The 21352-nt window shown below is 39.3% G+C and overlaps 1 protein-coding gene across 4 annotated transcripts in view; it reads right to left on the reverse strand.

Moving 5' to 3' along the window:
* Positions 1-21352, reverse strand: part of FBXW7 (F-box and WD repeat domain containing 7) — a 155866-nt gene that overhangs the window by 99878 nt on the left and 34636 nt on the right. The window lies entirely within an intron of this gene.

Here is a 21352-nt window from a genome sequence, read left to right on the forward strand (position 1 = left end):
CTATATTTAACTCTTCCACAGTATTTCCATATGAGCATCATTTCTATACTTCTAACATCTATCTCCTATTCAGAAACAAAGAACATTGTAAAGCATGTTGAAGTGGGTGGGTAAAACCCCCCTCAGCCACTATGGTAAAATCCTGACCTCTTCAAGGCAGATTCCCTGAATCCTTACAGACAGTGACAGTGGGCAGAAAAGCTGCAAAAGGTGCCATGTTCACGTGCCTTGTTCTGTAAAGGCAGGCAGACACAGACTCACCTACATCAAAGCACCTGTGAGGCTCATGCACACATACTCTATGAAATGTAATAGTAGAAATTCGCTGACAAAATTAATCAACACAAAACAGGAGAACAGGAAACCACTGATCTTTTATATAGAACACTTCTGTGCAACAGAAATTCGTCTATTTGAAGTATTTGGAAAAAAAATGTGCATATCTCCTTGCTTCAAAAAGGAGAAAAATATCATAACAAAATCATTTATTGATTCGACTTCTCTACAAGGTATGTTTTTACCTTAAAACTTGACACTAAAAAGATGAGAATTATTGCAAAATACCATGAAATAAGCATGAGGTGATGATAGGAGGAATATGGACATGTGATCCACTGAGAATGCTGCTGAAAGTAATAACCACATCACACTAAAATTGTAAGTCCTTGTCTTCAAAAGGCATGTACATCCCAAACAACACAAACGCAGGGTTACAGAAGAAGGAGAGAGTTCATATCTGCTTACCAGGAATCCAACTCATACACCTTAGCTCCCTGAAAGCTAGAGCCAACAGTAAGATTGCAAAGTTACTCCTTACTTTTGATTTTGTATTGTTATGATTTTATTAGGAAGAGTGAATGGATATAATTCACTCTCTATATATTCACAATATAAAAATCATTTTACATCTATGAAATATACCATGAGAGGCAACAGGAGATAATGCTCAACAGCAACATAAACAGAATATCTTCAGCTACATTAGTAGGGCAGCAAACAGGCTGAAAAGTGCTGAGACCGGAAAAATAGGCAGGCAGATAATTATACTGCCATCAAATTTAAAGATGCTGTTGCATGCCCACTTATTAGCAACAGGACCATAACAACTCTTATTTATGCTAAATACAAAGGAAACTCCAAATGGAATTAAATATGAGAACTGCTACTCACTGTAACAGCTTAGTAGGAAGACAAAAAAATTATCACCAGTACATCTTAAAATAGAAAAATACTCTGAGTTTAACACACACATTAAAAGCTGCAGAACACTATGCACAAATGCAGCTGCCATTAGCCTGCCTCTGCCTGGAAACACACGCAGGCAACCTCCCCTCTGCTCCAGCAGAACAGACGCAGGTGAAATGCAGATGGAGTGTAGAGTTAGAAAAAGACTACCAAGCTTAACGCACAGGGCAGTAGCTGGCACAGCCAAAACCACCTTAACATAAATCCTGCTTTAGCATCTGCAACAGTTTGGAAACAAAACATAGCCTCAGGGCAGCAGTGAGTTTCCAACAGAAAAAACCCTACAGATTTTCAGCACTGTGTTAGGCTGAACTGCTTTCTGAATCCACTCTCACAGATTGGTACATAGCATGGTGTCGCTGTGCAAAGCAGCATCATAAGAGCAATACACAAATAACTTCCAAGCAGAGCTGCTCATTATTAATGCAAAGTATTTGAAGGTAAAAGCAAAACAGCATTTGGCAGCATGAGTGCTGCCATTACGATGCTAGGTCTAAAAACCTCAAAGTAATTTATAGAGTACCCAGCTGACTTCTCTGTCTCTGTTTCTTTCCTGTCCACTAATCATAAAAGTCATTTTGGGTCCATTTCCCCAAATTATGGGTTTTACTGATAGTGAACTGCAATTTTAGCAGATGGCTGGTGTCAGCTTCTGGCAAAATGGTAGCATGATTTCTTGGACAGAATCTCTAATTGAAATGCTGCAGAAGTGCAGCACAAACAGGCAAACATGCAGAACTAAAAAGGTTAATTTGGAACACAGAACAGAAGAGATGGACAAGATAGGTAAAATTCAGTCCAAGTGGGGAGAAAAGACCTTGAAGACAGAAGGTAACTGTCAATTTTAAAATGAATTTAATTATGTTTATATAGGGGGAAGGAGAAGAAATTGATATTAAGTACTAAACTCTTCTGCACCTCTGAACTGTTTGAGATGAACAGCTCTAGTGTATAACGACAGCACAAGATGAAAACACACACTTTGCACAAAAAAGCATTCCACTGGTTAAAAAATAAAGGTAAACACTGTAGGTTAGAAGCTGAGGAAAGCATCAATCAAGGCTGGTGACTAGAATTGAAGAATATCTGTATTTAAACTATTAGAAGTGTTTAAAATTCAATATCTCCCATTGCAAGCAACTTTAACATTTCTATTTGCATTTTTTGTTTTCATTTGCCTACTCATTAAACAAGTTTGAAGGATTATTATCTATAATGTTCAGCTGTTATGTAGCCCTAATTGCTAGGGGAAAAAAAATTAAGTAATTCTGTTGGCACTGCTAATGCAGCTGGGAGTAAAAGGCTGCAATTTATTACAGACAAATTGTTTGGTTTTTTTGTTGCTGTTGTTGTTGCTTTTTTTTTTTTTTCCTTAAGTTTGATTCAGTAGAGTTATAAATTGAATTTCTGAGATAAGAAAAGGTAGCTGGGGATCAGGTTGGGAAAGAAATTACACTTCATGCAATCAACGCAAGATACTAACACCAGTGTGTTTTACCATTTTGAGAGAAAAAGACAGATCAGAACCATTCCCTTAAGGTTACAGTCAAAGAACAAGTAATAGATATTTTATGAAGAATATCTATCTGCCCACTGTCCCAATTCATACCTTAGGAAATGTTCAGCTGCGTGTATTCAATCTGATTTGGTGCAGTATCTGTGTGGTAATATTAGCTCAGTTCTAAATGCTCAAGTTTTCAAAGATGAATTCAAGAAACATGTACTTCGTACAGAATTTGTCAGTGAACTCATTAAGTGCCTGTTTATCAACATCTGACACAAAGCCTTTGACCTTTTTTTTTTTTTCCTTTTAATAAAAGCAAGAAATACAATTAATGAAGAATGGCAGCATTTACCAGACTTGCTGAAATCTGTTACTATGCTGGTTTGTTTGCTTTCTCTGCATCTTTCACAGAATTAAGACTTTAGTAAAACAAGGTCACATACTACTGGGACACAGCAGAACAATTCCATTCTTGGCATCTCACTTTTATGCAATAAAATAAAATAAAATATATTACGGTTTCCACTCTGCATTGAAAACAGCAAATGCCTTCTCATTAACCTCACATCCCCAGAACGCTGCTGGACACACACTGGCTACTTTGCGTTATGTTTTCTGCGTCACTGGGAGCCCTTCCGGGAGCAGATCGAAGCTCTAACCTTGCAGAACAACACAGTGTTTGCCTGGTTTGAAGGAGGAAGATAACCCAACCCGTCAAAAAAAAAAAAAAAAAAACCTCTGGCTTCCGCCCAGACAGACACTTAACAGGCTCCGGTGGAAAAATGGAAATGGTTGCACTTACTGTTATTAGTTTAATGCCCTTAAGAAAGCTCTCTGCGAATCTTACTCCAGTCACTGATTAAGAAGCGCGGTTCAGCAACAGAACATCTGGATGAAATAACAGGCAGTGGAGACAGACCCTCTTCTGAGGCTAACACCACATAAGATGCTATTGCCCCTCTGCCACAGAACACTGGTGGTGAAGCCCCATCATCAGCCCCCAGGCCCCCTCCAGACAAAGTCAGGAGAGTCAAAAAAGTTCACCAGTCAGAGCAAACCGATACCGTGCTGCCAGCCCACAAAAAGCGACTAACGTGACCTATTCTGAGGACAGCAGTCTGCACACCCTTCCAGGGCAGGCAGCCCGAGGCCAACGAACATCTACATGACTGTAACATGAACACCTACTAGAAACTTAAATAACTTCAATAAAAGCAAACTAAATTTCACTGCTAGAATTATGGATCTAAGCTCAGCTATTGAGGCTGACAAAAGCCACATATTAAAGGCCTCAGCCAATACACCATCCCAGCAACTTGCTGTCTTTTGAACTCGACATAGAGAAATTGCTATGTTACTTTGCAGAGGTCAGGAAAACTTTAATTGAAAGCCAGTGATACATTCTCTTTCTTCTCCACATGAATATGGATACATTCGCACAACTAACTCACCCTAGAATATGAGCAAAGACATGCCATTAAAAGCTGCTTGGTATTAACTTAGCAGCATCCACACAGCAGAACAACATGGCAATGAAAGCAGGAAGAGAGATGAGACTTCTGCCCTGATGTACACATGTGCATTTCTTCATACAATTCTTTTATGCAGACACGCTTGCTTTAAACTCACTTTAGGAAGAATCTCATATGTCAGAGATTACATCAACATAGTGTGGCACAGCTTGAACTGACAACAGCAGGAGCATTCTTGGAGTACAGAAAAGTTTCCTAGCCTCAACATCATCATATGCACAAAGTAGATAAGGGGTAAATCCTACAAAGTTAGCATGGAAGCCAAGCGTCCAAACCAAATTAAACCAAAGTGAAACAAGTTCTCCTTTGAACTGCATTTCATTTCTTCTCTCTTCCGTATTCTACCCCAAATGCTGACAACTGAAATCTTCAGTTTTATAGTTTGACTCATTGGCTGTTAACATCACCCATAAACACTTACAACACCCAGTTAAGTAAACTTCAACAATTCAGAGCTTTTTTCCCCTCTCTTCTTTTTATTTTCTAATCCTTTCTTTTTGACAACACGTATGAATTTAAACGAGGCTAGCCTTCCCATTTGTTAGCAGATGTCTGAAGAGGTAAAAAGGCACTTCAGAATCTTTTCCAAATACAGATTGTTTTAAGTTTAGGATGGACAGTATCCAGAAACAGCATCTTCAACTTCCACCTCTCTTTTTAAATATGTTTGTATCACCTGCCTGACAATGCAGAAAAGGAAAGAGTTACCAATTTCAAACAAATGTCTTCAAAGCAGCCACTGTAAGCATGTGTGTGTCTGATAGACTGCCATCTCACCAAAATACCACCGTGTCAGGGCTGCACATATGAGCCACCACATCTCATGCTGATGTGGAAGGGCTGGGATAGTTTATTTGCAACACTGAACCAATCAAAATGTCAGCTGTAAACTAGCAGAGGCACTAATGCCATTGTCTTGACCCACCTTTACTACAGGGCAATCCATCCTACTGACTTTTCAAGGGTGCTGTCAGTGCAGATGAACGCAGACAAAGAGAACTGCTGTCCTTCCAGGATAGCAGAGTCGAACAGCATCAGCTGTATTGATCACACACAGAGTGTGCTACTCCCCACGCAGACCTGATGTCTGTCCCTGCTGCTATGTCAGGTGTACAGTGTTGCAAAGGTCAGCTGCTATGCCACACAGCTGCCACTCAGTTCTTAAAGATCAGCACATTAATGAAGCAAGTAGATGAAGCTACTTTGGCCTCCGTGAAGGGTGTCTTGATGTTCACAGGGATATGTCAAACAGCTGATAGCAGGTGGAAATCTGAAGCAGCTGATATGGTATAGTCTGTGAGAGAAGACAGAGCGGGTCCAGAGGAGGGCTACTAAGATGATCAGAGGGCTGGAGCACCTCTCCTATGAGGTTAGGTTGAGGGAACTGGGCTTGTTTAGCTTGGAGAAGAGAATGCTCTAGGGAGACCTCACTACAGTAGCACTTCGAGTAGTGTTTAAAGAGGAGGGGGAATGCCTTTTTACAAAGGTAGATAGTGATAGGACAAGGGGGAATGGTTTTAAACTAAGACAGGGGAGGTTTAGGTTAGAGATTAGGATAAAGTTTTTCATAGAGGGCGGTGACGCACTGGAACAGGTTGCCCAAGGAGGCTGTGGATGCCCCATCCCTGGAGGTATTCAAGGCCAGGCTGGATGTGGCTCTGGGCAGCCTGGTCTGGTGGTTGGTGACCCTGCACACAGCAGGGGGTTGAAACTGGATGATCACTGTGGTCCTTTTCAACTCAGGCCATTCTATGATTCTATGAGAAGACTGTCTCATACGTGCCACATACAGCCCCAAAGCGATAGAAAAGGGAGCCTGAAGAATCTAATGCAGAAGAGAACAGAACAGAAGAGAAACAGAACAGATCTCAGGATACAAGTAAGAGGTAGGGCACATTTCTATGTTGGTCATTTGTTTCCTAACAGAGAAAAGTTGCTCAGTAAAAAGACATGTAAAATAAACGACTCAAAATGTTAAGACCAATTTCAAATCATTTCAGAATACTGTTTTATCCCCAGCACATGTGTTGTTTTATTTCACTACAACTGTTTCTAATGACATAATTCCAATTGGGAAGACTTGCTGAATAATACTTTGGGTAGCAGTAGCTGTAGCACCAACAAGAACAGGGTGTCTGTACTTGCCCTTAAGGGAAAACCTGGCTGATTAGGTTTTGTCTTATGATAGGCACAGCTTGAAGACTGCAAATTGCTCCTTACAGTAATCACTCGCACTGCAACAGCCCAAGGCTTTTAGTAATGGTAAGGCTCTCTCACTAAACAGCTCAGCTTCTCAAGAAGTCTAGTCCTAAACTGACGAAAACAGAATACAGTACAAACCAAGCTGACAACATGAAGCCCAATTCATCCACCACAGCTTTCAGAACTGTTTCTGTCTTAATTTTTCTTATAAACCTGGTCTTCCAATGGTCTTATAATCCTGGTCTTCCACGTTCTCAAATGCAAGGCTGATTAACAGATGGTACCACTCTACCCAACATTCAAAAATCACTTTGTAGTCACCAGAAAATCAGAGCTAGCTATCTGTTCAACAGAAGCTTCATTACACAAAATAATTACAGTCAAATTAAGGTATTTATATTTCCATTTCAATCATTTTTACACTTGAGAAATATCCGGCTAACAAATTTTCTTCCTCCAGTAAGAATCCAAGACAGAAACTGGGCTTTGAAATATACCTGCATTTCCTAGTGACATCACTTGTAGATTTCAAGAACTAGCAAGAAAATATTTCCTACTTTATTAGTGTGGTACTAATGCACTGGTGTTCATTCTTATGAAATTCATGGCCGTTCCCAAAGGTATTACAGTTAACATGGGGCAATGACACCAATAGAGGCTACAGATCTTCACTTACTACTTAGACTGAGACAAGAATACATTTCCAAGCTAAGCCATCTTCAAGGACACAGACCTGAAACTCCATGTTCCTTAAGCACTTCAGGTATCTTGATTCAACATGAGAAATAACAACAACTGCACCAAAGGCACCAACTGTTGCAAGAGTAGGTAATAACTCTTAGAGCTAACAGAAAGTATCTTGTAAGCTCTCTGGAATACTTAAAGTGCACAAGATTTATTTTGGATTTATTTTGCTTTCAATATACATTTCCTAACACACTAAATAAGCTGCTCAAATAAACTTCTAGAAAAAAACAGAGGTGTAGGTAGATGCATAAACTCTTCCTGAGGTGTAGCCCAGCTCCTCCCCAACCCGCTTATCACTATATCCAACCAGATCCCCTGACATACCTGCACACATAAGCATCATTAATCCGCTTGAGTCAGAATGAGCCAGGTTAGCTTAAAAGTTTAAGTTCTTAGCAAAGCAGATTTGTTTTGCCTGAAATAGATTAGAAAGCAACTGCATGAGCAGTACCACAATGCAATTAGAGACACGCATCCCAGAGTCGCAAGGGAAATGGTTGATGTAGTCACCATGCCACTCTCAATGATACTTGAAAAGTCATGGAAGCCAGATGTAGACCCTGGTGACTGGAAAAAAGGCAATGCCACTTTCATTTTTAAGGGTGGAAAGGGGGACCGAGGGAACTACTGACCTGTCAGCCTCACTATTTGGCCAAGGTACTTGCCTCCCAAAATAGTTTTACTTCCTAAGGTTCTTGCAGTAACCTCATAAATCTAGCAAAGCAAGTCTACAAATACATTAAAACAATAAGATAGCACCAATCTCTTCAAGAGGGACTTCAAAGAGACATTCCATGCAAAGCCACATGCATTCCACAACTGCTGACTATGACAAAGGGTCTTTTAAAAGATAAAGAATGTAGTGGTTTTGCCACAATTACGCTACATACACTCACTTCTGCTTCTGTTCTGCTACCACCTTCTTTACTGCTCCAGAAAGCTCTGAGAAAATAATTTTGCCTAGTACTCATTGTCTATGAACAGAAGGCAAAGTCATCCGTTTACACACAAAAAGGACCCTGAGATGCAGACACACAGGCAAGAAAGCTAGACGATTTATATTAATATCCAAAACCAAGGAACTGAAAAACTAACTTTTTGACATTTATTTATAAAAATCCTTTTTTAAATAACTTTCAGGTTAACAAAAGTGTGGTATACCATCCAGGGTACAGCCAAACATGCAATGTGCCAAATGTGCAATGCGTAAAGCACTTAAAGCATCACCCGGATTAATAGACTATCATCAGCCAACACTTGCACAAGTTTTGCTTATTTGTTTTAAACAAAGCAGTGATGTGGGGGAGACAGCAGAAGGTAAGGTGTTCCACGTACATCCAGTAAGTTTGATATGTCTGAAAACCTAGTGATTTCTAGCTACAAAATGCAGTATAACTGTTGAGGAGTACAGGGTGCTCCGATCAAATCCTCAGCAACAGGCAGCAACAAGAAAGGTCACAACTGAACACACAGACAGCCACAGAGTGTTCACAGATCTTGTAACATGCTCTAATGAAGTAGAAGAAATAAGATGCAGGTCAATCTACATCAACCAAGTCTCTTCTATACCAGCAGAAGCAGCGCCATTCACTACTTCCTAGACAGCTTAACACAAAACCCTACAATATCAACATTTATATGTCATACATTTATTCATATTTTATAAAGGAGTTGTTACTATAAGTTTACAAGATGTGATGAGAAGTCTAAAGTATCTGAAGTTTTTATTTTGAGAAGTATTTGCAGTTGTTTTTGAGCTGTCATTTATTTGCTCATGTAATGACCACGTGCATACCAACTGTATGCCTCAGCAGTAATAATGAAAGACAGCAGGGGTAGTGAAAACTGGTAATTAAATGGCATGTCAAAGCTCTGCCCTTTTGAGAGAAAACTGGAGGGAAAGTCAAGTCTGACGTATCTTTCTGAGTATTAAAATACCTTGTGAGAGGATCTAGGAAGTTAATCTACCCCTGTTTGTTTATATATTACATTTACCCTTTCCACTAAACAATCCCCCACAGCTGAAATTATGCAGCCTCTGTACATTTCTGAAAACAGTTCAAGTCTAGGAGCTGTGTGAGAAGCACAGTAGAGCTTGCTTCTTTATGTGTGCATCACCTGTGAACAGGTTATACTATGTAATGCAAAATCCAAATAGAGATGCTTCAATTTACTGAAGTACAGATTTGACAAACACTAACCAGGACATATCACTGTCAATAAACAGGTAACTCTTCAAAGAGAACTAAGCAAGTCTCTCTTGAGCAGTGGGGTCCATCATCTGTGCTTTGTAAAGGATAGATTTGCTTACCAGAATTCACAAACCACAGATCAATAGAAGAAGGAATATGGAAAAAAAAATCAACACATATCTGCTTGCATCACATAGATTTGCTGCTTGCTGGTTCCTCAATTATAGCGCAAGGAAATCAGAAGTGCTAACACAGGAAAGTGGGACTCGTTAATGACATGACAGAAAAAGTATATTTTGAATAGAAATCTGAAGGTTAACTCAAAAGCTGTATGTTACAACTGAGAATATTCCAGGCAGCTGTGACAGCTTAAAACTACAAGTGAACTAAGTATACAGAGATAGCAAGGGAAAAATATATACATATGAAGAGTGGAATAAATTATACAATATAAGGCCTCAGACAAATTATAGATAATTCATTACTAGATATAAACAGGATCAGATCTGTTCAATCCCTGTAGTAAAGACAGTATATTATTGATCTACTGTATTATGCAGGACTTGGAAAAAGTTGACGACTCAGGAGTAAGTGCTCCAGCATATCAATTTTTATATTTAGCAACAGCTGAAACAAGCAGAAAGGGACACTTCATAACATTAGTACTTGATTGTTTATTTTATGCTTCAAGACAAATTGGCTTCATGCATCTAGAAGAGAAACGCTGTCACGAAGTCAAAAAACTCAACTCCTTAATTTAATAATACTTAAAGCTTCTCCTACAATTGAGATGAAGGGACTCCAAGCAGCATTGTCCTTGCAGCACATCAGTGATATTGTTATGAACAAGACTTTCTATTGAAAATCTAACAGTCAAGATGTTAAACCAACTAAAAGAACACCAACCAGACTAATACATAAAATAGCTGCAGCGCTCAGCACAAAGTAGCAAAAGAACTTGAGAGACAGACAATTTATTTATTCACCACAGTCAACTTTTCATGATCACAGATTTGTACAAAGGCTGCAAAACACGGTCCAAGCATCTTATCAATGCCAACTGCAAGTGAAGCTTGATACCATCTGCCACCTACATGTCATCAGGATATCCACCACAGCCATCTTTCTAGAAACAATAGCATAAGATTTAAGCATTCAACTACCCAAATTTTCCTTTTCCAGTGAAAGGGCTAAAACAAACTGATAACAGCTATGCGACCAGTGAATTGACACCACCTTTTTATTTCTCAGATACTCCTACCAGGTACTTGTTTTATGTATTTTATTTTCCATAGTTCTTACACCTAGAGTTTTAATTATCTAAATCAAAGATCAGCTACAGACATTGAGTGGCATCTGCATTATTCACAATACAACATCCTTGTCCACAGATAAGTCACACAAATCCCAGCCTTCTTCTCAGGAAAGATGGAATTGCTGTCTGGCATATTTTTATGGACTGAATGTGTAGGGGAAAAAAAAAAAAATAGTGACAGAAGATGCTATTGTGTTGATTACATTCATAAATTTAGGTTTCATATGTCTCTACATTCTCCACTTCAATTATAAATGCCTTGAGTAATGTCTGAATAAGAGAAAGAAGAAATTTTACTTTTTGGACTAGCCTACTGTACTTCAGCTACTTAGAAGGATTATGTTACAGCACCGTATGAGGTTTGATTGAGGTAATTCATAATCAACATTGCTTTAACAGGATTCAACCTGTCACTGAAAGCAAGTTGAACTATAGCAGTAACAGAAATTTTATTTTCCAAAACCAGGCAACGTTTTTCATACTTCTTTTCCTCCTCAGTTTGTGTTGCTTTGAAATAAATGCACTACTTGCTTATTTAACCCTTTCCCTACGAAACAAAGCATGCTTATTAACACACAGCATAAAATACTCATCTTCTCCAAAGGAGTATGATTCCAGGTGAAGACAAAGAATTGGAAACATCCAACCTAATCAAGACAGATGTTATGCTACAGATTTCTCAACACATAAAATTACACTGAAGTTTCTTGTTCAAGGTAAGAGCACAGTTGGCACCAACAAGAGAATCTTACTAATTGTTCCAGTTCAATCCAAGTACTTTCCTAGAGACAGGCAGATTGGTTCACCTATTTAACTCTAAATCTAATGTATATTAGGAAATACCACAGCAAGCCATCTTACTGTTACCTTTTCAGAGACTACAGACAGGAGCGCTGCTACAACTTCCAAAGGAAAGAGAAGCTCCTTGGTAGTGCTAAGGTCTAGCCTGCAGTAACTGCCACCTTAATTCCATCTCGTTTTCTGTTGTTGCTTCTTTAATCTTAATGATAGTGTCTCTTAATGGTACATTTTTACTGTGAAGAGGAAGAAGTTTCTCAGCTACTCAGTAATTTCATACTGATTCTTCATATTTCACTTTACTTTTTTTTCTACAGACCACGCAGGAAATTTTAGAAGTGTACTTCCTACATTAGCAGACATAAAAGGACTCACATTAAAGGCTTGTTTCATAAGTAACAAGAACAGGAGGCCACTGGCTTTTAGCACTTCTGTAATCCACTGCAATTACAAGGACAAGAAGTCACCCTGTGTATCAGCACTGAGTGAAAGAGCCTCTACTGACATATGGATATAAAATCCTGTACCCACTTGCTACTGCCAGCACATTCAAGTACATCAGATGACAGCTGAAGTACCTCAGGACAAATTAAGACCTAGTTGTGAAAATCTCCATATACGTTTTGTCCTGAACTCACCTGGATCTGTAGAACAAACTTTGCACTCATATTTCAACACATGTAAATGCCTGAAAAGGTCCTGACTACATTTTTTTTAAGAGATTAAGAAGGAAAATGACTCTCTTAGAGCTATTCTTCACCTTTTTTACAGTTCGCCTTTATGATTATTTTTCCCTGTTCTTTTAATGCCTAAAAAAAAAAAAAAACCAGCTGATCCTTCTCTACTCAAGAAGATAACTGCCACCCATAGCAAAGCCAATGATAATTAACAGCTATTACAAAATGTTAGACTACCCTGCTGAGTCTTGGCTATCCAGGATCTTTGCACCTCTCTTGAAGAAAGCAGCCCCCGTCTTACAGGGAAGGTTCCCCAGACTCTAAAAGTGCAAGTCTCCTCGATTTATTCAGCTATGGTGCAACAATTACAGTACAAGTCTGGGATTGGCATTTTTAGAGAAATTATAGCCACGCTAAGAAGGATTTATACCTATAATACAAATATCAGTATACATCCCATATATCTGGTCTCTCAGAACAGCTGGTTGGCTGAGGGAAAGCTAGGTACACCTAGCTGGTTGGAGGGGGTAGCTATCCCATTCTACAGGCTCAAACAGGATCTGAAACACTCCAAAACCCAAGTCACATTTGTTACTTTTGGCAGCCATTTACTCAATGTAACAGCTCAGAACCATCTAGTGTGATTTACAACCTGATTTACAGAAGAATAGGACCACAAGGAATTTGGAAGCAGAGTGCTACCAGGAAAAGATTTTCATGTAAACAGTTATCATTATAAAACAGCAAAAGGATTGTTGAACATTGCACAAAGCAATACCTTTAAGTCGAGACTGAAACATAAGAATCTATTCATGCTCTTTCATAAATAAAAACGTGTCTTCTGTAAGTTCGTCCAGAGCAGAAGCAATGGTCACCCAATCTGGTCAGGAAAGTTGTGGTCTAGGAAAGATTACTCCAAGTTGCTAATAAGAATCAAACCGCAAAGTGGCAACTTTTGCATCTTTTGCAGTATTATTTATTTCCCCCACTGATTTCCATGGTGAAGCTCTATAAAGATGAAGCTCAGCCAAAATATTTTAACTACTCATTCCTCTAAACTAAGAGACGCCAGTAGTACGCAGCTAAGCAAGAGGTTTAATGTACTTAAAAACTAGTCTGTGTACAGGGATCACAAGACACATTTTTACAGGTGACACTACCAATGAACTCATAAGCAAGCTTTAAAAGTCTTGGTTACAAAAATGGATTGTGTGAATACGATATTGGAAAGTCTCCAAATGAATCTGTAAGCATGTATATACTGACAGCCATTGCAGCTTTCCCGTTCTCCAAGATGAAAGCTGACAGCAGATCAGCAAATGTGCATATATTTAAAATAAATAAATAAAGCAAGCCTCAAATGGAACAGGTAGCAACCACTGATGTCACCAACTTGAATTACCGGGTTCCTAATTCATGCTTTGTTTTAAATCCAGCTGGCACGCTACAATGTACAATGATGTATTGCACTAAGTCAGCAACATGATTTTCATGACTTAAGATACCAAATCATCACTGTATTAAAGGTATATTTCTAGGTAGAAAGAAAATTAGCGACCTATCATTCATCAGTAAATTCTCGCTCAAAATTATAGGTTGTCAGAGCATTAAGAGAAATAAAATAGAGCACTGCTTCCCTAGCTCCTGCAATACCACTCAGTCCAGCATTCTACACTCAGTCAGTTATTCTTTCCTTTTGTTTATGCCATCTAAAACTGCTCAAGAAATACTTCGTTGTCACTCAAGATATTGTGAGAAATAACTGTGGCTGTGGGTAGAAAATGCTTCTGTGTATGATATGAATATACCGTAATTTAATGACATTACTCCTTGTTCTGAATATTGAGTATGGGACTAAGCAGCTGGATGAATGAAAGGTGAAATATGCATTCTTTGAAGAAAGGGGGAAAAAAGGGGGAAAAACTGCCTTTTACTGACTACAGTGCACCTGGGGAAGTAAAAACAATGGAAGTGGCCAGGCAAGCAGGTGGAGCAAAATAGCTTGGAGGGGGAAAAAAAAGAAAACAAAACAGAAAAAGTTCAGGCAAACAGCTGTATTAGATGACACACAACCCCCTACAGCTGGCAAAAATGCTGCCCAGGTACTGGTGAAGATGCGTCAGAAAGGAAACCAAAGGAATAAGGTCCGTATTTCCAGAAAAGGCTACAGAGACTGTGAAAAAAAAAAAAAACACAAATGCTTAAAAGACAGGGACAAGTCTTTCTGCTCTGTTTTGTTTTTCCCCAACTCCAGCTGTGAGAATCTGAGTCATTCTTTCTGCACGTACATTACAACAGTTTTGGGGGTTTTTTTTGCCTTTAGGGCCTATACATGCCCACAGAGCACAAACAAGATATATCTACTGAGGTGTTTGGTGTTTTTTTTTTTTTTTCTCTCATTATTCAATGTAAGTACAATAAAATATGCCCTGGGGACATCATATTTCCTGGGTTGCTCAATGCAATGGTACGTATGGTATGTTTTGTTGTTGACTGCTTTATCTTAGCAACAAACAGTGTAACAACATGAAAACAATTTTGTCTACTATTTGAAGACAGGATTGCGTTTTAATTTTGCTATAGTTTGCTGCATTGAACTTAACCATGAACTCATTGTCCTGTGAAACCAAGACCATAGAGACCATCGCCATGTTAGAGCTCAAAGCACTGCTACGCCACAACTTCACCTCTTCAATCTTTTTTGGATTTGTTCTGTTGCGTTTTTGTTTTGTAGGGCTCTGGGGCAGTTCTGTGTGCTATGGGAGATGTGCCCACCCACACAGTTCCTCAGCTCTGTTCTAAGTGTGACAGATGTAACTCTATGCCTTTCCCAGATAAGGAAGATACTGAAGCAGGCCTTGGGGGCTTCACTCCTTCATGCAAAGGCTGGGCCTGCTCACCAGCAACACTCAGGAAAAACAAAATCTTGTTCCCTCATGCTCCGATTATTAAGGAGTATGAGTGCTGGATCTTCAGCCCAAGTACACATCTAATGCACAGCTGCTTCCAACAGCTTCAATCTGCAACATTAGGAACCTTTTTTGGTGGTTGGTTGTTTTTACCGTGGCTTTATGTTTCTAACACCAGCAGAAAATAACCCCAGCACCTCTGCACATATTACTTCTCTATTCATACCCAGCCACCTCCATATAGAAAACAAAGCAGCTCAGATAATCGTCTTTCTTAGAGCAATAGAAGGCTGGGGAGAAAGGAAAGGAAAAGAAGGGAATAAAAAAGAACATTCAGGAGCTGTTGTCAACTCCATAGAGATGCCCAGAGAATGGTTCAGTGAGATCTGCTGCTCTCAGATGCTGAACGAGGAGTACCTCAAGTAAGCAAACAGCCTTAAAAACCTCCGAAAACAGTAGTTACACACACAGATAAAAACTGTAAGAGAAGGTTCTAACCTTTCATTAGCTCAGACTCATCTGAGTAGTCCCTAAGACACTGAACTCTTTCTGACTCACTGCAAAGGCTACGATCTTGCTTTGATATGCCTCAAAGCAATTTTTATTGCCAGTATTAAGTTGCTGATAAAAACCAGGGATTTAAAATATAAATGCTGACACAACCCTAACTACAGTGTTCTGCACAGCATAGTGCCATAGCTGTAATTGAAAAAGACAGCCTACATCAAGTAAAAAGCTTCAGTGCAAATCTTTTTAACAGATCAATACACTATCACCAGTGACATCTCAGAAGGGAAGATAAAGGTAAAAAGAGTCTTCTTATGGAATTAAGAAAAATCATATGTATTAATAAAAAAATAAATCTCTGCAAGTCTCTGGACAGTAAGTTGTTAAGCTTACAATTTAATTCTGTGATTATCTGCAAAGCATAACGTACCACCAGCATGCAACATGTTTGCTTCTCTATTTTTCTTCCACTACAGTATAAGAACAAAGACAGCTCAGGACATATTTAAATAATAATAAGGGGGAAAAAAAAAAAAAAAAGAAAAGAAAAAAGAAAAAAAAAACAACTTCTAAAACAAAGAAAAAGAACATTATTAGAGAAAATTCTGATGGAAATTTCCAGAATAGAAGCTTTAAAAAGAAAATGTACAAACAAAATACAAAAAAAAAAAACCTCTTTGCTATCACTTTATTAAACAGTGTTTGAGCAAGTACAGCATTCAGTTTTCAAGGGTGTAGGATATTTTTAAGCAACTGAAAGACTCACAAGAATGATCAGAAAGGTTCATACTAATCAACCTTGTTGTTCATGTATCCCTCCTAACTATTTCTTCTGAGTCTGTAAGCCAACAAGGTAAGAGCCACAGTAAAAGTCAAAATTCAAAATTCATTCACAGAAACATCAGGAACATGAAGCAAACCATAGGTAAAATGTTGTTTGGAGGGTCTTTCAAACCAGCCAAGACCAGAATGCATGGTTGGTTTTACTCCAGTGATATCTCTGTTCAAGAGTCTGAACACCTTCATTGCCGTGGAGGCATTTCACTCTCTGTGGCTTGCTGCTGTCTTGCATAATTTAATGAGCAAAAAGTAACATTTCTGAGGGGCTACAGAGTGGGAAAGTTACCAAAACTGCATGTAAAAAAATAGTTTGATGTAAACTGTCAATATTTAATCTGAACCTCTAGAATTCCATAGTCCTTAGTACTGTTTACAGGGTTGCCTGTGCTGTAGCACTTGTAACGCCATTAGTAAAACAGTGATGGTACTCAAATAATGAGTTAGGATACCAGACTATTGGAATTAAGAAGAACTACCAACCTGGTAAACCATTCTAATTTGATACCTCGGAGAGATGTCGTCTTCTCCCTTCCCACCCCCCCTTCAATTTAGCTTTGAGCAAGAGGACACCGCTCTTCCTTACACTGCTGCCCTTCTGACAATGCCAGTATTGATAGCAGAAATACGACTCTACTGCTAAGTGTTGCTGTTTACTGCATTGTCATCATTTTTTCCCATTATACCAGCAGTGAAAAACAGTACCAAAGAAGTTATGCACTGCTGGTTTAGGGTTTTTTTGTTTGCTTTGGTATCTAAAAAAGAAAAGAAAAAAGAGAAGTCACATGACCTTGAGAAAGAGCACGGAAAATTAAAACACTAATACAGAAAGGAATCATTAGAAGTGCTAATGGATAACAGGGCAGGTGATGCTGGGTGATGGCTCTGTAGCACTGAGCAGTTTGCATCGAAAGGATGAGAGAGATGCTCTGAGAGGCACTGCAGTTCAAGCCTGGGCTGCAAGAGGAAACATTCACTGTTCTGCAGTTGGCCAACTAGACGACAGGATAACTCCTCTGTCTTGAAGTCTGTTCATTCCTTCCCCCTCCTCCCCATGAAGTTTCTCAGCACATCCCTTGTCTCACACTGTAACTTTCCTCCTTTCAGTTCCTCATCCTCAACTCTGTCCCCCACCTTGTTCAAACATTGTAAGAGAAGGGCTTTTGCTTCCTGATTATTCAGAAGAAACTGCTGCTACTTAGATATGAACTTATTCCGAGGGTATTCACCACCTATGCTGTCTTCTTTCTGACTGCAGAGGCATCTCTTTGAACAGGTAGCACCCTGACCCTCCAGTCTCCCAGTCACAAGACCAGGTGCTCACTGGTGGGAAAGCAGAACTATGCAGAGATGCACCAGATTAACAAAGAAAGCACAAACCGGCTCATTCAGGAAAACTGCAGACCACCATACTTAGGAATTTAGCAACTCTTCTCTCTCCTATTATTTTACAACTACACTAAGCTCCTAATGCAGAAACAAGGCATGCAACAGCCCAGCTGAAAGAGCTACAGGAAATGCAGTGTCTCCCCAAAGTGTTTTTTGGGTCATAAACATGGAAAGCTGGCATCTCCACAAAAACAGACTTGAAGTTTTAGTTCTTAGCTTCCACTGAATATGCTACTTAAGTGTGAAAACCCATTTTCATGAAGAGCTTAAGTTTATTACAGGTCTTGACCTAAAAAGGTAAACTTGGGCTGTTTTTTGTGGTACGTACCTAAATAGATATTTTCTTGTAATACCACTAGCCATTTTAATAAAAGGTTTTGATTTTTGTTTGTTTGTTGCTTTTTTTTCCCTTTTTTAAAAGCCATTAGCTTTGCAGAGATAAATTTAGCCCTGGGGGACTTGCCAAGTTCCTTTTAGAACCATTAGGACTGCCGTCTAAACTGCAGAATTATGATCAGAAATTTTATTTCTGAGAGAACAAAGCCTGACATTCAGATCCCACGATAAGTTTCTGAAGTCACCATTGTGGAGGGCAGCTGGAAACGAGCTCAAAAGCAAATCCTAACTCTAGCTGCTGTGTTTTCCCTTATACATATATACATAACACACACACAAACATATGTTTGCGCACACGCACATTGCCCATGGCCAACAAAGTCAGAACCAGAACTGTTTGTGCAGGGGGTATCAGTACCATTGTAAGGCTAAGTCAGGAGGGAATCAAGGTCTGTTCTCCATCTCCAGAACACAAATTACCAGTGCTTCTCAAACCAATGGATTGAGGTATTTTAAGTCTTAATTTATTCACTTGATTCCTGGCAAGGGTTGATAAATCTCAGAACGGCTTGGGTTGGAAGGGACCTCAAGGATCTCGAATCTCCAACACCCCCCACCACAGGCAGGGCCACTAATTTCCACCTTAAATACTAGACCAGGCTGCCCAGGGCCCCATCCAACCTGGCCTTGAACATCTCCAAATCAACCATGTGGCCTCCTAAGTTGGTAAGAAATACTCAAACTCAGGCAATGCCTTCAGCTCCCTAAAAGGCAGTAGGGGTACATACAACTGGTATATGTAACTGCCAGCACACACCCAGATCCAGCATTATAACACTGTAGCATAATCAGACAGAAGACTTGCTAAAAAGAAAGTAACTAAATAAAAGAAAGTCCTTCCAGGAAATATCATTTTATCAGTATTTCTCTAGGAAACACCTGTGAGAGCTCCAATTCATCAGGTAAAATGGCTATTAGCAGCACTGACTCTTACAGAATCAATTAAATCTTTCACTTTTTGTTTTTTTTTAAATAAAGGAAAGCAGATCATGAGGAGATGCTCTCAGCCAACGCTTTGGGAGATGCTTTAAACGTGCAATAGTTGAATCCTACTACAAGGTGCACAATCAGATTAATTTTGGAAAATGCTAAGGCCTAATTACCAAAGTCAGTTTTCAGCAGTGTGTACGCCATTATGAATAAAGCAGGTTTCCTTCTGACTTTTCTACAGGTTTACCATCATATTTTGCCTAATGTTTCATACACACAGAGCTTATTTCTCATGACAATTCCTTTAAAAAAATAAATAACAAAAAAAAAAAACAACCAAGGAGTCATTTTCAGAGCGAGTACAGCAGGCACCACAAACTTCAGTCTGAGTAATAAAAAACAGGAGTTGTATAAAACGACTAGTGCCGGCTTTACTAATCAGAGCACAAGTGAGGTCCCAGAATCTGAAGCAATGCCACATATACATGGTAGACAAATGCAGTATCCTTATACCAGTTACGGTACTGTACTTGAAGTCCAATACATACATGCGGCCACATCTCCACACAGCAGACAGCACTCCCCTGTAGCTCCTGCCAGAAGGCCCCCTGTATCTGTAGGCAGGCAGTGGGTGCTGGGGTACCCCACAGCTTGGGCAGCTGCAGCTATAGATCTGTTGGTGAGTGCTCAGAACACTCAGCCCAGCCTAACAGTCCTGATACTGCTGCTAAATTAGTGCCATTACTCATTCTGCTCTGCTAGCACAACAGTACTCCAGCAGAACATATTATCACTACTTACTACTATTTCAATAATACATTGCTGTCAACAGAAAGGACTTTTTCTTGCCCTGGCTACAGTTTCATGGAGTTGTTATATTTTGCAGCGCTGTTTTGCACACAAAACAGCATTTTTACAACAAGAATCTGTTTTCTGTTTTCTCTGAAAAGCACAGTTTCCTCCCAACTGTTTTTTCTCGGTGATTTACCAAGACTTGTCTCTCAAGTGACAGGGCATAATATATTCTGTCATTGTGTTTAGAAGCTACATCACGACAACTTTCTCACAAACACTTTTAGAGAAGACATTACGGTGGCAGAACTCCCGGGTACTGCACGCTAACCTTGAGAAAGATGCATTAAAAAAAGTGGTAGCAAACTACTTAAGCTTATTTCTATCATCAGGTTAACTCTTTTAAAATGAAGTGACTTTCAATCGGCTCTGAAGCCAATAACTGCATTTCCTAATGCCTATTAAGGCAATACAAAGAACTGAAACACGGTCAGATCACTGCTGAATCCCCACCCTCAAGTCAAGTCACCAGACTCAACAGTCACTGATGGACTCTGGCAGGCTTTGCTCAGAGAAGCCTGCTCCCCACAACCACCTTGGAACAGGACCACTCAGCTTCCAAAAATATGTTTGGGCTCATTCTGCTACTTCAGCACAATTCTTTCAGACTGAAAAGCCCCCTGTGTGCTGGAGAAAAAGGAACTTTCGTTTCCTTTCTCACGTACAAATTGGTGAGATAGCAACCTATTTCTGCAAGGAGACTCACACTCACTTCACAACGTTAAAGCACAGCTGAGAAGGTGACCATCAAACCACACGCTACATGAGCAGTCAAGGAAACAGGAGTATGTTCTCATAAGGAACAACGTACCAAATTATATGAACTATCATCAATGTTTTTGTTTACCTTCTTTGAAGTGGAAAGCCAAATTACAACTATTGGTTTAAATCATATGTTTCTTGCTTACTGATTGTAATCACAATTAGGTTCAACTATTACATATCAAAAATCAGTCCATATCTCATTTCTTGAGAGCTTTTCATTTAAGCTTAGTTATTAGGCATTTAAATCACCTATCGTACACAGTATACTGATGTCCTGCAGAATAAGTGACTGTCCTCTAAGCTTCAGTGCACTCATGTTTTTCTTGCCTGTTTCTTACTTCAGAGTCCACGTGAGACTCTTCTACTTCCTGGTGCATTTTTTTTCCTTGCACTTTTCAGTCCAAAAATAGGTATAACAATTAAAAGACATTTTACTTCCATTAAGCTTCCTATCATGTATGACACACCATTAGAAGTGCAAGCACTCCAAGAAAAATGTATATTCTTGCACCATAGTGGATATAACTTATGAGTGAATTTTTAAAGTGAAAAGAA

This window comes from Coturnix japonica, chromosome 4 (genome assembly GCF_054131305.1).
Source record: "Coturnix japonica strain WE chromosome 4, WE-NBRP24, whole genome shotgun sequence".
Classification (NCBI taxonomy): Eukaryota; Metazoa; Chordata; class Aves; order Galliformes; family Phasianidae; genus Coturnix; species Coturnix japonica.